The sequence below is a fragment of the Pleurodeles waltl genome, chromosome 9, assembly GCF_031143425.1.
Source record: "Pleurodeles waltl isolate 20211129_DDA chromosome 9, aPleWal1.hap1.20221129, whole genome shotgun sequence".
NCBI lineage: Eukaryota > Metazoa > Chordata > Amphibia > Caudata > Salamandridae > Pleurodeles > Pleurodeles waltl.
In genome coordinates, this window is record NC_090448.1 from 36,658,482 (window position 1) to 36,676,016 (window position 17,535).

Genomic DNA, 17,535 nt, shown 5'->3' on the forward strand with positions numbered 1-17,535 from the left:
TCTTTGGGAGCAGGCACCAACTACTGTATAATTATGCTTTGTCCTGTGTATCTTGTCTTTAGGGGACTGCTTTTTTATGTTGTTTCCTGTTTGTGTTCAGGGAAGCTTCTCAAAGCATTCTTGATCTTCGTTTAGCTGTAAACAAGGATAGAAATCAGGCTGTTATCTTGGTTACATTTGGTTTTGTGGGCTCTCTGCGCCCTCTCTAAGCTGCCTAGTTAATTTTCTCTAGTCTATTGAGTGTGGCTGCTGAGCAAGAACAGAGGTTCACTTGTTGATTTTAGTTAAGTACTTGTTTTAACTCTGGGAAGGTATTGGAGACCTTTTATGAGTAACAGCTACATTACAGAAGGGCATATTAATTTTTTGGTGGCACGGGGAGATTAAGTGATGTTGAGCTGACGCTGTGACTCAAACCCCGGTCCTTGATTCTAAAGTCGGCAGTTGTAGACTTTGCACCACTCCTTCTCCCTGTTGTACCAGCTTTTTGGAGAGTGCGTAAGGCATTCCAGTTCCTTTAATTATTGCAAGGTGGCAGATGGGTTTTATGTTTACATATGGCAGCCGCGCCTTTCTTACGTTCGGCACGGCTCGGCCACCTCCATTTATTATTTATTTAACTACTTGTTTTTATTTCGCAAGGGTGTTCTATGGGCCACTGGTGTTCTTTCACATGCTCCTGCTTGAGAGATGAAAGGCCATCCCTGTGGCCTCACTCCAGTCTGCTCCACCTCGTCTGAAGAGGTAAGCAAGCACACACATCCACCCTGCCCCCCTCACATGGCTTTGTTTGCAAACAGTACAGAGAAGCTTTTGCCCACCAACGATGTGCACAACTACAGTGCTAACCGACAATCTCTCGACGATTAACCGCCCCCTTGCCAGCTGAGGCGATGCCCTAAAAATTATTGAACGAATAGTCGCCCCGTGCTGTACCGCGGATGTTCCGTCCATTATACGTCCCTTTCCTCCAGACAATGGGACACCGGAATGTACATCCTACGGGTGAGGCAGCCAGTGGGGTGTTCTTTATGGCAGGCTGGAAGCGAAAACGATGTAGTAGGAGCACTGGGTCTTTGGGATTTCTATGCTGTGAATTAGAAGCGTGAGTGTTGGTGGTACGAGTCGCTATCGTAGCCAGCATCCATACACTCCTGCTCCGGTTAAGCTAGTCATTTGGCATTGTGAATCCTCCTGAATGCCTTGCTCTGCTCGCAGTTTGCTGTAGTTACAAAAAGTAGTCATTTTTGGCTACCCATCGGTTGGTGAGTGGAAGACGGTATTGTTACTGTGCATCCGCTTGCAGCAGTAGATGCGATGGAAGAGAAGAACAAGAGAAGAAAACTGCACTGATAGAAAAGAGGAGTTTGTTACATAGTGTCTATGTTTTGAAGAAATTTGGGCCTGATTTAAGGAAAATGGCACTGCACCCAGTGCAGCAGCACTTTCCTTGCCCCCCTTAGCGCCCTCCTAACGCTACAATGTGTGAGCCCCATCTAAGACACGGTCCACCATGGCGATAGTTAGGGAATTAGAATCACATTTTTTTACACTAGTTCTAAGCTTTGCAAGATTAGCAACAAAAATGTTGACGCTAATCCTGCAAAGCCCATTGAGACCCATTGCAAACAATGTAGTTCCTCCTTTTAGCGCCTGCTTTGAGCAGGGGTTAAAAGTGCCGAAAAATGACGGAAAGAAATCTCCTAGATTTCTTGGTGTCATTTTTTGGGTCCCTCTAATGGGGGGCGCCCCCTTTGCACACATTATGCCTGGCGGAAAGGGTTACAAAGTGGCGCAATGCATGTATTGTTCCACTTTGTAAATTTGGCGCTGTGATTTTGTCCTTGTTGGGCCACATGAGCGTAAAAAAAAAATGATGCTCATGTGGTGAAAGGAGGCACTAGGGGCTCGTAAATCTTCCCTTAAATGTTCTCCACAGTCTTTCCTACCCTTGTGTTTCATACTCATGTTTGTTTTGGTCTGTTTTCTTTCTGGTTACGGTGAATCTGTTCATCTCATTATAAACTTGCATGGCTTATCCCTGATGGCTTCACCTAGGGGTCCATTTATGATCCGGCATCTTCATATCTGCCTCTAGAAGCCTTGTCATCTATGGGATCTTCATCCTGCCCTGCATTGTTAGCACATAGCAAACAGTGCTCTGTTAATATCAGCTTAAATTTTAAGGTTGAAACCGTACAAAGTGTTGTTGGAATAAGCGACAGAACTAGTTGTAGGTGTCATGCATTGCATAAAGCCACTCGGCATACATGTGAGTATTTTTAGGGGGATTTTATTTTCTACAATTATTGCATTCGGCTGACGAGACAGCTAAAGCTGCCAGTAGGGTAGGTTTCTTTTAATGCAAAGATATGTTCATAGCATGGCTGCGAGTGAGCCCTCCTATTCTTTGGTATTGTCGGCTGCCTCCCCCCAGATACAGCGTGGGACAGTAGGTCACCCTCTTCAGGCATTGGCCCTCTTTTACTGTTAGTGGGGGCATTTTCATGACCACATGATCACATCCGTCTAAAAAGAGGTGCCAGCAGTTGTGCAATACGACATCCATGGACACATCTACCTACTTCAGGTTTCCATAGGACTCGTCCTCTGCTGACATCATCTGTCACTCTCAGAAGCCTCTGCTTAGGATGACCAGATGCTCAATGTCACAGGGACACAGCTTTTCCAGTTCATGTTTTGATTTAAAGTAGTGCATTCTGGGAGTTGTAGTCATGGTTAGACATATTGGAACAAGATACCTGATAACTGATATGTACTGACAAAGTCCAGAAAGGGTGCCTCTGTGACTGGTCACTTTACCTCTCACGACCCCTGACACGAGATGTCCTGCACCAAAACCTTTCACAAGTGGCCTAATGGATAAGGCATCAGCCTCTGGAGCTGGGGATTGTGGGTTCAATTCCCACCTGGGTCACGTGAGGAGCTGTAATTTATATCCCTGGAAAATAGGACCAGATGCAAGCTTGTGATATTTATAGAAAATTACGTTCATCAAATTATCTTCAGAGGGTCCGTCTTTGTTATACGAACGCCACCATTTTATGAGTTCTATGTAAGGAGCTGCCTTCCGGCACCTACCACCAGCTGGATGGATGCAAGTTTGTCTGATGCCCGTTGACCTACCTAAAGGGGCTTTACCAGCAGGCAAGTTGTCCTAGCAGCAGCCTAAGCCACCATGGGAGACATGGTTCTTAGCACCACGAGCTGCGAGCACGATTGCTGTGCCCACAGAACCCCCTGCACAGACCCTGTAGTGCCAATGTTACAGTTAATCACCCCCCCACCTGCCTGTGGGCGCCACCCACTCTTTTCTAGATCTTTACGTTTGTGCATCTGAAATATAAAAGGTTTTCTTATCTCTTTATCTGATTCGTGCTAGTTCATTTTTAGGTTGAGCATAAGTGTACGGCCTCTTGTATACTTTAGTATACTTATATGTGGGCTTAAAGAGATTTCATTTTCTGGTTTCAGTGTCATTTAAAAATAGTTCCTTTGATAGTGGTCAATCATGCCTATTAGTCCCTCCTTTTTCTCTTTGGGAGCAGGCACCAACTACTGTATAATTATGCTTTGTCCTGTGTATCTTGTCTTTAGGGGACTGCTTTTTATGTTGTTTCCTGTTTGTGTTCAGGGAAACTTCTCAAAGCATTCTTGATCTTAGTTTAGCTGTAAACAAGGCTGTTATCTTGGTCACCTTTGTTTTTGTGGGCTCTCTGCACCCTCTCTAAGCTGCCTAGTTAATTGTCTCTAGTCTATTGAGTGTGGCTGCTGAGCAAGATCAGAGGTTCACTTGTTGATTTTAGTTAAGTACTTGTTTTAACTCTGGGAAGGTATTGGAGACCTTTAATGAGTAACAGCTACATTACAGAAGGGCATATTCATTTTTTGGTGGCACGGGGAGATTAAGTGATGTTGAGCTGACGCTGTGACTCAAACCCCGGTCCTTGATTCTAAAGTCGGCAGTTGTAGACTTTGCACCACACCTTCTCCCTGTTGTACCAGCTTTTTGGAGAGTGCGTAAGGCATTCCAGTTCCTTTCATTATTGCAAGGTGGCAGATGGGTTTTATGTTTACATATGGCAGCCGCGCCTTTCTTACGTTCGGCACGGCTCGGCCACCTCCATTTATTATTTATTTAACTACTTGTTTTTATTTCGCAAGGGTGTTCTATGGGCCACTGGTGTTCTTTCACATGCTCCTGCTTGAGAGATGAAAGGCCATCCCTGTGGCCTCACTCCAGTCTGCTCCACCTCGTCTGAAGAGGTAAGCAAGCACACACATCCACCCTACCCCCCTCACATGGCTTTGTTTGCAAACAGTACAGAGAAGCTTTTGCCCACCAACGATGTGCACAACTACAGTGCTAACCGACAATCTCTCGACGATGAACCGCCCCCTTGCCAGCTGAGGCGATGCCCTAAAAATTATTGAACGAATAGTCGCCCCGTGCTGTACCGCGGATGTTCCGTCCATTATACGTCCCTTTCCTCCAGACAATGGGACACCGGAATGTACATCCTACGGGTGAGGCAGCCAGTGTGGTGTTCTTTATGGCAGGCTGGAAGCGAAAACGATGTAGTAGGAGCACTGGGTCTTTGGGATTTCTATGCTGTGAATTAGAAGCGTGAGTGTTGGTGGTACGAGTCGCTATCGTAGCCAGCATCCATACACTCCTGCTCCGGTTCAGCTAGTCATTTGGCATTGTGAATCCTCCTGAATGCCTTGCTCTGCTCGCAGTTTGCTGTAGTTACAAAAAATAGTCATTTTTGGCTACCCATCGGTTGGTGAGTGGAAGACGGTATTGTTACTGAGCATCCGCTTGCAGCAGTAGATGCGATGGAAGAGAAGAAAAAGAGAAGAAAACTGCACTGATAGAAAAGAGGAGTTTGTTACATAGTGTCTATGTTTTGAAGAAATTTGGGCCTGATTTAAGAAAAATGGCACTGCACCCAGTGCAGCACCACTTTCCTTGCCCCCCTTAGCGCCCCCCTAACGCTACAATGTGTGAGCCCTAAGACACGGTCCACCATGGCGATAGTTAGGGAATTAGAATCACATTTTTTTACACTAGTTCTAAGCTTTGCAGGATTAGCAACAAAAATGTTGATGCTAATCCTGCAAAGCCCATTGACAGCCATTGCAAACAATGGTGTTCCTCCTTTTAGCGCCTGCTTTGAGCAGGGGTTAAAAGTGCCGAAAAATGAGGCAAAGAAATCTCCTAGATTTCTTGGTGTCATTTTTTTGGTCCCTCTAATGGGGAGCGCCCCCTTTGCACACATTATGCCTGGCGCAAAGGGTTACAAAGTGGCGCAATGCATGTATTGTTCCACTTTGTAAATTTGGCGCTGTGATTTTGTCCTTGTTGGGCCACATGAGCGTAAAAAAAAATATGATGCTCATGTGGTGAAAGGAGGCACTAGAGGCTCGTAAATCTTCCCTTAAATGTTCTCCACAGTCTTTCCTTGCCTTGTGTTTCATACTCATGTTTGTTTTGGTCTGTTTTCTTTCTAGTTACGGTGGATCTGTTCATCTCATTATAAACCTGCATGGCTTATCCCTGATGGCATCACCTAGGGGTCCATTTATGATCCGGCATCTTCATATCTGCCACTAGAAGCCTAGTCATTTATGGGATCTTCATCCAGCCTTGCATTGTTGGCACATAGCAAACAGTGCTCTGTAAATATCAGCTTCAATTTTAAGGTTGAAACCGTACAAGGTGTTGTTGGAATAATCGCCAGAACTAGTTGTAGGTATCATGCATTGCATAAAGCCACTCGGCATACATGTGAGTATTTTTAGGGGGATTTTTTTTTCTAAAATTATTGCATTCGGCTGACGAGACAGCTAAAGCTGCCAGTAGGGTAGGTTTCTTTTAATGCAAAGATATGTTCATAGCATGGCTACGCGTGAGCCCTCCTATCCTTTGGTATTTTTGTCTGCCTCCCCCCGCATACAGCATGGGACAGTAGGTCACCCTCTTCAAACATTGGCCCTCTTTTACTGTTAGTGGGGGCATTTTCATGACCACATGATTACACCCGTCTAAAAAGAGGTGCCAGCGGTTGTGCAATATGACATCCTGCACACATCTACCTACTTCAGGTTTCCATAGGACTCGTCCTCTGCTGACATCATCTGTCACTTTCAGAAGCCTCTGCTTAGGATGACCAGATGCTCAATGTCACAGGGACACAGCTTTTCCAGTTCATGTTTTGATTTAAAGTAGTGCATTCTGGGAGTTGTAGTCATGGTTCGACAAATTGGAACAAGATACCTGATAACTGATATGTACTGACAAAGTCCAGAAAGGGTGCCTCTGTGACTGGTCACTTTACCTTTGACGACCCCTGACACGAGATGTCCTGCACCAAAACCTTTCACAACTGGCCCAGTGGCCTAATGGATAAGGCATCAGCCTCCGGAGCTGGGGATTGTGGGTTCAAGTCCCACCAGGGTCATGTGATGAGCTGTATTTTATATCCCTGGAAAATAGGACCAGATGCAAGCTTGTGATATTTATAGAGAATTACGTTCATCAAATTATCTTCAGAGGGTCCGTCTTTGTTATACGAACGCCACCATTTTATGAGTTCTATGTAAGGAGCTGCCTTCCGGCACCTACCAATAGCTGGATGGATGCATGTTTGTCTGATGCCCGTTGACCTACCTAAAGGGGCTTTACCAGCAGGCAAGTTGTCCCAGCAGCAGCCCAAGCCACCTTAGGGGACATGGTTCTTAGCACCACGAGCTGCGAGCACGACTGCTGTGCCCACAGAACCCCCTGCACAGACCCTGTAGTGCCAATGTTACAGTTAATCACCCCCCACCTGCCTGTGGGCGCCACCCACTCTTTTCTAGATCTTTACGTTTGTGCATCTGAAATATAAAAGGTTTTCTTATCTCTTTATCTGATTCGTGCTCGTTAATTTTTAGGTTGAGCATAAGTGTACGGCCTCTTGTATTCTTTAGTATACTTATATGTGGGCTTAAAGAGATTTCATTTTCTGGTTTCAGTGTCATTTAAAAATAGTTCCTTTGATAGTGGTCAATCATGCCCATTAGTCCCTCCTTTTTCTCTTTGGAGCAGGCACCAACTACTGTATAATTATGCTTTGTCCTGTGTATCTTGTCTTTAGGGGAATGCTTTTTTATGTTGTTTCCTGTTTGTGTTCAGGGAAGCTTCTCAAAGCATTCTTGATCTTCGTTTAGCTGTAAACAAGGCTATAAATCAGGCTGTTATCTTGGTCACATTTGGTTTTGTGGGCTCTCTGCGCCCTCTCTAAGCTGCCTAGTTAATTTTCTCTAGTCTATTGAGTGTGGCTGCTGAGCAAGAACAGAGGTTCACTTGTTGATTTTAGTTAAGTACTTGTTTTAACTCTGGGAAGGTATTGGAGACCTTTAATGAGTAACAGCTACATTACAGAAGGGCATATTCATTTTTTGGTGGCACGGGGAGATTAAGTGATGTTGAGCTGACGCTGTGACTCAAACCCCGGTCCTTGATTCTAAAGTCAGCAGTTGTAGACTTTGCACCACACCTTCTCCCTGTTGTACCAGCTTTTTGGAGAGTGCGTAAGGCATTCCAGTTCCTTTAATTATTGCAAGGTGGCAGATGGGTTTTATGTTTACATATGGCAGCCGCGCCTTTCTTACGTTCGGCACGGCTCGGCCACCTCCATTTATCATTTATTTAACTACTTGTTTTTATTTCGCAAGGGTGTTCTATGGGCATTGGTGTTCTTTCACATGCTCCTGCTTGAGAGATGAAAGGCCATCCCTGTGGCCTCACTCCAGTCTGCTCCACCTCGTCTGAAGAGGTAAGCAAGCACACACATCCACCCTACCCCCCTCACATGGCTTTGTTTGCAAACAGTACAGAGAAGCTTTTGCCCACCAACGATGTGCACAACTACAGTGCTAACCGACAATCTCTCGACGATGAACCGCCCCCTTGCCAGCTGAGGCGATGCCCTAAAAATTATTGAACGAATAGTCGCCCCGTGCTGTACCGCGGATGTTCCGTCCATTATACGTCCCTTTCCTCCAGACAATGGGACACCGGAATGTACATCCTACGGGTGAGGCAGCCAGTGGGGTGTTCTTTATGGCAGGCTGGAAGCGAAAACGATGTAGTAGGAGCACTGGGTCTTTGGGATTTCTATGCTGTGAATTAGAAGCGTGAGTGTTGGTGGTACGAGTCGCTATCGTAGCCAGCATCCATACACTCCTGCTCCGGTTCAGCTAGTCATTTGGCATTGTGAATCCTCCTGAATGCCTTGCTCTGCTCGCAGTTTGCTGTAGTTACAAAAAATAGTCATTTTTGGCTACCCATCGGTTGGTGAGTGGAAGACGGTATTGTTACTGTGCATCCGCTTGCAGCAGTAGATGCGATGGAAGAGAAGAACAAGAGAAGAAAACTGCACTGATAGAAAAGAGGAGTTTGTTACATAGTATCTATGTTTTGATGAAATTTGGGCCTGATTTAAGGAAAATGGCACTGCACCCAGTGCAGCACCACTTTCCTTGCCTCCCTTAGCGCCCCCCTAACGCTACAATGTATGAGCCCCATCTAAGACACGGTCCACCATGGCGATAGTTAGGGAATTAGAATCAAATTTTTTTACACTAGTTCTAAGCTTTGCAGGATTAGCAACAAAAATGTTGATGCTAATCCTGCAAAGCCCATTGACAGCCATTGCAAACAATGGTGTTCCTCCTTTTAGCGCCTGCTTTGAGCAGGGGTTAAAAGTGCCGAAAAATGACGCAAAGAAATCTCCTAGATTTCTTGGTGTCATTTTTTTGGTCCCTCTAATGGGGAGCGCCCCCTTTGCACACTTTATGCCTGGCGCAAAGGGTTACAAAGTGGCGCAATGCATGTATTGTTCCACTTTGTAAATTTGGCGCTGTGATTTTGTCCTTGTTGGGCCACACGAGCGTAATAAAAAATATGATGCTCATGTGGTGAAAGGAGGCACTGGGGGCTCGTAAATCTTCCCTTAAATCTTCTCCACAGTCTTTCCTTGCCTTGTGTTTCATACTCATGTTTGTTTTGGTCAGTTTTCTTTCTGGTTACGGTGGATCTGTTCATCTCATTATAAACTTGCATGGCTTATCCCTGATGGCATCACCTAGGGGTCCATTTATGATCCGGCAACTTCATATCTGCCACTAGAAGTCTTGTCATTTATGGGATGTTCATCCAGCCCTGCATTGTTAGCACATAGCAAACAGTGCTTAGTAAATATCAGCTTCAATTTTAAGGTTGAAACCGTACAAGGTGTTGTTGGAATAAGCGCCAGAACTAATTGGAGGTGTCATGCATTGCATAAAGCCACTCGGCATACATGTGAGTATTTTTAGGGGGATTTTATTTTCTACAATTATTGCATTCGGCTGACGAGACAGCTAAAGCTGCCAGTAGGGTAGGTTTCTTTTAATGCAAAGGTATGTTCATAGCATGGCTGTGTGTGAGCCCTCCTATCCTTTGGTATTTTCGGCTGCCTCCCACCAGATACAGCATGGGACAGTAGGTGACCCTCTTCAGGCATTGGCCCTCTTTTACTGTTAGTGGGGGCATTTTCATGACCATATGATCACACCCGTCTAAAAAGAGGTGCCAGCGGTTGTGCAATACGACATCCATGCACACATCTACCTACTTCAGGTTTCCATAGGACTCGTCCTCTGCTGACATCATCTGTCACTTTCAGAAGCCTCTGCTTAGGATGACCAGATGCTCAATGTCACAGGGACACGGCTTTTCCAGTTCATGTTTTGATTTAAAGTAGTGCATTCTGGGAGTTGTAGTCATGGTTAGACAAATTGGAACAAGATACCTGATAACTGATATGTACTGACAAAGTCCAGAAAGGGTGCCTCTGTGACTGGTCACTTTACCTCTGACGACCCCTGACACGAGATGTCCTGCACCAAAACGTTTCATAACTGGCCCAGTGGCCTAATGGATAAGGCATCAGTCTCCGGAGTTGGGGATTGTGGGTTCAAGTCTCACATGAGGAGCTGTTTTTTTATATCCCTGGAAAATAGGACCAGATGCAAGCTTGTGATATTTATAGAAAATGACGTTCATCAAATTATCTTCAGAGGGTCCGTCTTTGTTATATGAACGCCACCATTTTATGAGTTCTATGTAAGTAGCTGCCTTCCGGCACCTACCACCAGCTGGATGGATGCAAGTTTGTCTGATGCCCGTTGACCTACCTAAAAGGGCTTTACCAGCAGGCAAGTTGTCCCAGCAGCAGCCCAAGCACCATAGGGGACATGGTTCTTTGCACCACGAGCTGCGAGCACGACTGCTGTGCCCACAGAACCCCCTGCACAGACCCTGTAGTGCCAATGTTACAGTTAATCACCCCCCACCTGCCTGTGGGCGCCACCCACTCTTTTCTAGATCTTTACGTTTGTGCATCTGAAATATAAAAGGTTTTCTTATCTCTTTATCTGATTCGTGCTCGTTCATTTTTAGGTTGAGCATAAGTGTACGGCCTCTTGTATACTTTAGTATACTTATATGTGGGCTTAAAGAGATTTCATTTTCTGGTTTCAGTGTCATTTAAAAATAGTTCCTTTGATAGTGGTCAATCATGCCTATTAGTCCCTCCTTTTTCTCTTTGGGAGCAGGCACCAACTACTGTATAATTATGCTTTGTCCTGTGTATCTTGTCTTTAGGGGACTGCTTTTTATGTTGTTTCCTGTTTGTGTTCAGGGAAGCTTCTCAAAGCATTCTTGATCTTAGTTTAGCTGTAAACAAGGCTATAAATCAGGCTGTTATCTTGGTCACCTTTGTTTTTGTGGGCTCTCTGCGCCCTCTCTAAGCTGCCTAGTTAATTTTCTCTAGTCTATTGAGTGTGGCTGCTGAGCAAGAACAGAGGTTCACTTGTTGATTTTAGTTAAGTACTTGTTTTAACTCTGGGAAGGTATTGGAGACCTTTAATGAGTAACAGCTACATTACAGAAGGGCATATTCATTTTTTGGTGGCACGGGGAGATTAAGTGATGTTGAGCTGACGCTGTGACTCAAATCCCGGTCCTTGATTCTAAAGTCGGCAGTTGTAGACTTTGCACCACACCTTCTCCCTGTTGTACCAGCTTTTTGGAGAGTGTGTAAGGCATTCCAGTTCCTTTAATTATTGCAAGGTGGCAGATGGGTTTTATGTTTACATATGGCAGCCGCGCCTTTCTTACGTTCGGCACGGCTCGGCCACCTCCATTTATTATTTATTTAACTACTTGTTTTTATTTCGCAAGGGTGTTCTATGGGCCACTGGTGTTCTTTCACATGCTCCTGCTTGAGAGATGAAAGGCCATCCCTGTGGCCTCACTCCAGTCTGCTCCACCTCGTCTGAAGAGGTAAGCAAGCACACACATCCACCCTACCCCCCTCACATGGCTTTGTTTGCAAACAGTACAGAGCAGCTTTTGCCCACCAACGATGTGCACAACTATGGCGCTAACCGACAATCTCTCGGCCGATGAACCGCCCCCTTGCCAGCTTAGGCGATGCCCTTAAAATTATTCAACGAATAGTCGCCCTGTGCTGTACTGCGGATGTTCCGTCCATTCTACATCCCTTTCCTCCAGACAATGGGACACCGGAATGTACATCCTACGGGTGAGGCAGCCAGTGGGGTGTTCTTTATGGCAGGCTGGAAGCGAAAAGGATGTAGTAGGAGCACTGGGTCTTTGGGATTTCTTAGTCTGTGAATTAGAAGCGTGAGTGTTGGTGGTACAAGTCGCTATCGTAGCCAGCATCCATACACTCCTGCTCCGGTTCAGCTAGTCATTTGGCATTGTGAATCCTCCTGAATGCCTTGCTCTGCTCGCAGTTTGCTGTAGTTACAAAAAATAGTAATTTTTGGCTACCCATCGGTTGGTGAGTGGAAGACGGTATTGTTACTGAGCATCCGCTTGCAGCAGTAGATGCGATGGAAGAGAAGAAAAAGAGAAGAAAACTGCACTGATAGAAAAGAGGAGTTTGTTACATAGTGTCTATGTTTTGAAGAAATTTGGGCCTGATTTAAGAAAAATGGCACTGCACCCAGTGCAGCACCACTTTCCTTGCCCCCCTTAGCGCCCCCCTAACGCTACAATGTGTGAGCCCTAAGACACGGTCCACCATGGCGATAGTTAGGGAATTATAATCACATTTTTTTACACTAGTTCTAAGCTTTGCAGGATTAGCAACAAAAATGTTGACGCTAATCCTGCAAAGCCCATTGAGACCCATTGCAAACAATGGTGTTCCTCCTTTTAGCGCCTGCTTTGAGCAGGGGTTAAAAGTGCCGAAAAATGAGGCAAAGAAATCTCCTAGATTTCTTGGTGTCATTTTTTTGGTCCCTCTAATGGGGAGGGCCCCCTTTGCACACATTATGCCTGGCGCAAAGGGTTACAAAGTGGCGCAATGCATGTATTGTTCCACTTTGTAAATTTGGCGCTGTGATTTTGTCCTTGTTGGGCCACATGAGCGTAAAAAAAAATATGATGCTCATGTGGTGAAAGGAGGCACTAGAGGCTCGTAAATCTTCCCTTAAATGTTCTCCACAGTCTTTCCTTGCCTTGTGTTTCATACTCATGTTTGTTTTGGTCTGTTTTCTTTCTGGTTACGGTGGATCTGTTCATCTCATTATAAACCTGCATGGCTTATCCCTGATGGCATCACCTAGGGGTCCATTTATGATCCGGCATCTTCATATCTGCCACTAGAAGCCTAGTCATTTATGGGATCTTCATCCAGCCTTGCATTGTTGGCACATAGCAAACAGTGCTCTGTAAATATCAGCTTCAATTTTAAGGTTGAAACCGTACAAGGTGTTGTTGGAATAATCGCCAGAACTAGTTGTTGGTATCATGCATTGCATAAAGCCACTCGGCATACATGTGAGTATTTTTAGGGGGATTTTTTTTTCTAAAATTATTGCATTCGGCTGACGAGACAGCTAAAGCTGCCAGTAGGGTAGGTTTCTTTTAATGCAAAGATATGTTCATAGCATGGCTGCGCGTGAGCCCTCCTATCCTTTGGTATTTTTGTCTGCCTCCCCCCGCATACAGCATGGGACAGTAGGTCACCCTCTTCAAACATTGGCCCTCTTTTACTGTTAGTGGGGGCATTTTCATGACCACATGATTACACCCGTCTAAAAAGAGGTGCCAGCGGTTGTGCAATATGACATCCTGCACACATCTACCTACTTCAGGTTTCCATAGGACTCGTCCTCTGCTGACATCATCTGTCACTTTCAGAAGCCTCTGCTTAGGATGACCAGATGCTCAATGTCACAGGGACACAGCTTTTCCAGTTCATGTTTTGATTTAAAGTAGTGCATTCTGGGAGTTGTAGTCATGGTTAGACAAATTGGAACAAGATACCTGATAACTGATATGTACTGACAAAGTCCAGAAAGGGTGCCTCTGTGACTGGTCACTTTACCTTTGACGACCCCTGACACGAGATGTCCTGCACCAAAACCTTTCACAGCTGGCCCAGTGGCCTAATGGATAAGGCATCAGCCTCTGGAGCTGGGGATTGTGGGTTCAAGTCCCACCTGCGTCATGTGAGGAGCTGTATTTTATATCCCTGGAAAATAGGACCAGATGCAAGCTTGTGATATTTATAGAGAATTACGTTCATCAAATTATCTTCAGAGGGTCCGTCTTTGTTATACGAACGCCACCATTTTATGAGTTCTATGTAAGGAGCTGCCTTCCGGCACCTACCACCAGCTGGATGGATGCATGTTTGTCTGATGCCCGTTGACCTACCTAAAGGGGCTTTACCAGCAGGCAAGTTGTCCCAGCAGCAGCCCAAGCCACCTTAGGGGACATGGTTCTTAGCACCACGAGCTGCGAGCACGACTGCTGTGCCCACAGAACCCCCTGCACAGACCCTGTAGTGCCAATGTTACAGTTAATCACCCCCCACCTGCCTGTGGGCGCCACCCACTCTTTTCTCGATCTTTACGTTTGTGCATCTGAAATATAAAAGGTTTTCTTATCTCTTTATCTGATTCGTGCTCGTTAATTTTTAGGTTGAGCATAAGTGTACGGCCTCTTGTATACTTTAGTATACTTATATGTGGGCTTAAAGAGATTTCATTTTCTGGTTTCAGTGTCATTTAAAAATAGTTCCTTTGATAGTGGTCAATCATGCCCATTAGTCCCTCCTTTTTCTCTTTGGAGCAGGCACCAACTACTGTATAATTATGCTTTGTCCTGTGTATCTTGTCTTTAGGGGACTGCTTTTTTATGTTGTTTCCTGTTTGTGTTCAGGGAAGCTTCTCAAAGCATTCTTGATCTTAGTTTAGCTGTAAACAAGGCTATAAATCATGCTGTTATCTTGGTCACCTTTGTTTTTGTGGGCTCTCTGCGCCCTCTCTAAGCTGCCTAGTTAATTTTCTCTAGTCTATTGAGTATGGCTGCTGAGCAAGAACAGAGGTTCACTTGTTGAGTTTAGTTAAGTACTTGTTTTAACTCTGGGAAGGTATTGGAGACCTTTAACGAGTAACAGCTACATTACAGAAGGGCATATTCATTTTTTGGTGGACCGGGGAGATTAACTGATGTTGAGCTGACGCTGTGACTCAAACCCCGGTCCTTGATTCTAAAGTCGGCAGTTCTCGACTTTGCACCACACCTTCTCCCTGTTGTATCAGGTTTTTGGAGAGTGCGTAAGGCATTCCAGTTCCTTTAATTATTGCAAGGTGGCAGATGGGTTTTATGTTTACATATGGCAGCCGCGCCTTTCTTACGTTCGGCGCGGCTCGGCCACCTCCATTTATTATTTATTTACCTACTTGTTTTTATTTCGCAAGGGTGTTCTATGGGCCACTGGTGTCCTTTCAGATGCTCCTGCTTGAGAGATGAAAGGACATCCCTGTGGCCTCACTCCAGTCTGCTCCACCTCGTCTGAAGAGGCAAGCAAGCACACACATCCACCCTATCCCCCTCACATGGCTTTGTTTGCAAACAGTACAGAGAAGCTTTTGCCCACCAACGATGTGCACAACTACAGTGCTAACCGACAATCTCTCGACGATGAACCGCCCCCTTGCCAGCTGAGGCGATGCCCTAAAAATTGTTGAACGAATAGTCACCCCGTGCTGTACCGCGGATGTTCCGTCCATTATACGTCCCTTTCCTCCAGACAATGGGACACCGGAATGTACATCCTACGGGTGAGGCAGCCAGTGGGGTGTTCTTTATGGCAGGCTGGAAGCGAAAACGATGTAGTAGGAGCACTGGGTCTTTGGGATTTCTATGCTGTGAATTAGAAGCGTGAGTGTTGGTGGTACGAGTCGCTATCGTAGCCAGCATCCATACACTCCTGCTCCGGTTCAGCTAGTCATTTGGCATTGTGAATCCTCCTGAATGCCTTGCTCTGCTCGCAGTTTGCTGTAGTTACAAAAAATAGTCATTTTTGGCTACCCATCGGTTGGTGAGTGGAAGACTATATTGTTACTGAGCATCCGCTTGCAGCAGTAGATGCGATGGAAGAGAAGAAAAAGAGAAGAAAACTGCACTGATAGAAAAGAGGAGTTTGTTACATAGTGTCTATGTTTTGAAGAAATTTGGGCCTGATTTAAGAAAAATGGCACTGCACCCAGTGCAGCACCACTTTCCTTGCCCCCCTTAGCGCCCCCCCTAACGCTACAATGTGTGAGCCCTAAGACACGGTCCACCATGGCGATAGTTAGGGAATTAGAATCACATTTTTTTACACTAGTTCTAAGCTTTGCAGGATTAGCAACAAAAATGTTGATGCTAATCCTGCAAAGCCCACTGAGACCCATTGCAAACAATGGTGTTCCTCCTTTTAGCGCCTGCTTTGAGCAGGGGTTAAAAGTGCCGAAAAATGAGGCAAAGAAATCTCCTAGATTTCTTGGTGTCATTTTTTTGGTCCCTCTAATGGGGAGGGCCCCCTTTGCACACATTATGCCTGGCGCAAAGGGTTACAAAGTGGCGCAATGCATGTATTGTTCCACTTTGTAAATTTGGCGCTGTGATTTTGTCCTTGTTGGGCCACATGAGCGTAAAAAAAAATATGATGCTCATGTGGTGAAAGGAGGCACTAGAGGATCGTAAATCTTCCCTTAAATGTTCTCCACAGTCTTTCCTTGCCTTGTGTTTCATACTCATGTTTGTTTTGGTCTGTTTTCTTTCTGGTTACGGTGGATCTGTTCATCTCATTATAAACCTGCATGGCTTATCCCTGATGGCATCACCTAGGGGTCCATTTATGATCCGGCATCTTCATATCTGCCACTAGAAGCCTAGTCATTTATGGGATCTTCATCCAGCCTTGCATTGTTGGCACATAGCAAACAGTGCTCTGTAAATATCAGCTTCAATTTTAAGGTTGAAACCGTACAAGGTGTTGTTGGAATAATCGGCAGAACTAGTTGTAGGTATCATGCATTGCATAAAGCCACTCGGCATACATGTGAGTATTTTTAGGGGGATTTTTTTTTCTAAAATTATTGCATTCGGCTGACGAGACAGCTAAACCTGCCAGTAGGGTAGGTTTCTTTTAATGCAAAGATATGTTCATAGCATGGCTGCGCGTGAGCCCTCCTATCCTTTGGTATTTTTGTCTGCCTCCCCCCGCATACAGCATGGGACAGTAGGTCACCCTCTTCAAACATTGGCCCTCTTTTACTGTTAGTGGGGGCATTTTCATGACCACATGATTACACCCGTCTAAAAAGAGGTGCCAGCGGTTGTGCAATATGACATCCTGCACACATCTACCTACTTCAGGTTTCCATAGGACTCGTCCTCTGCTGACATCATCTGTCACTTTCAGAAGCCTCTGCTTAGGATGACCAGATGCTCAATGTCACAGGGACACAGCTTTTCCAGTTCATGTTTTGATTTAAAGTAGTGCATTCTGGGAGTTGTAGTCATGGTTAGACAAATTGGAACAAGATACCTGATAACTGATATGTACTGACAAAGTCCAGAAAGGGTGCCTCTGTGACTGGTCACTTTACCTTTGACGACCCCTGACACGAGATGTCCTGCACCAAAACCTTTCCCAGCTTGACCAGTGGCCTAATGGGTAAGGCATCACCCTCCGCAACTGGGGATTGTGGGTTCAAGTCCCACCTGGGTCACGTGAGGAGCTGTATTTTATATCCCTGGAAAATAGGACCAGATGCAAGCTTGTGATATTTATAGAGAATTACGTTCATCAAATTATCTTCAGAGGGTCCGTCTTTGTTATACGAACGCCACCATTTTATGAGTTCTATGTAAGGAGCTGCCTTCCGGCACCTACCACCAGCTGGATGGATGCATGTTTGTCTGATGCCCGTTGACCTACCTAAAGGGGCTTTACCAGCAGGCAAGTTGTCCCAGCAGCAGCCCAAGCCACCTTAGGGGACATGGTTCTTAGCACCACGAGCTGCGAGCACGACTGCTGTGACCACAGAACCCCCTGCACAGACCCTGTAGTGCCAATGTTACAGTTAATCACCCCCCACCTGCCTGTG

General features: G+C 45.5%; 2 non-coding genes across 2 annotated transcripts; both read left to right on the forward strand.

Annotated features, from left to right (window-relative positions):
* Positions 1-6,412: 6,412 nt before the first annotated feature.
* Positions 6,413-6,485, forward strand: TRNAR-CCG (transfer RNA arginine (anticodon CCG)). The gene has a single exon. It is a non-coding gene; the product is annotated as a tRNA-Arg (tRNA).
* Positions 6,486-13,525: 7,040 nt separating this feature from the next.
* On the forward strand, positions 13,526-13,598 carry TRNAQ-CUG (transfer RNA glutamine (anticodon CUG)). Its single transcript has one exon. It is a non-coding gene; the product is annotated as a tRNA-Gln (tRNA).
* The last annotated feature ends 3,937 nt before the right edge of the window (positions 13,599-17,535 follow it).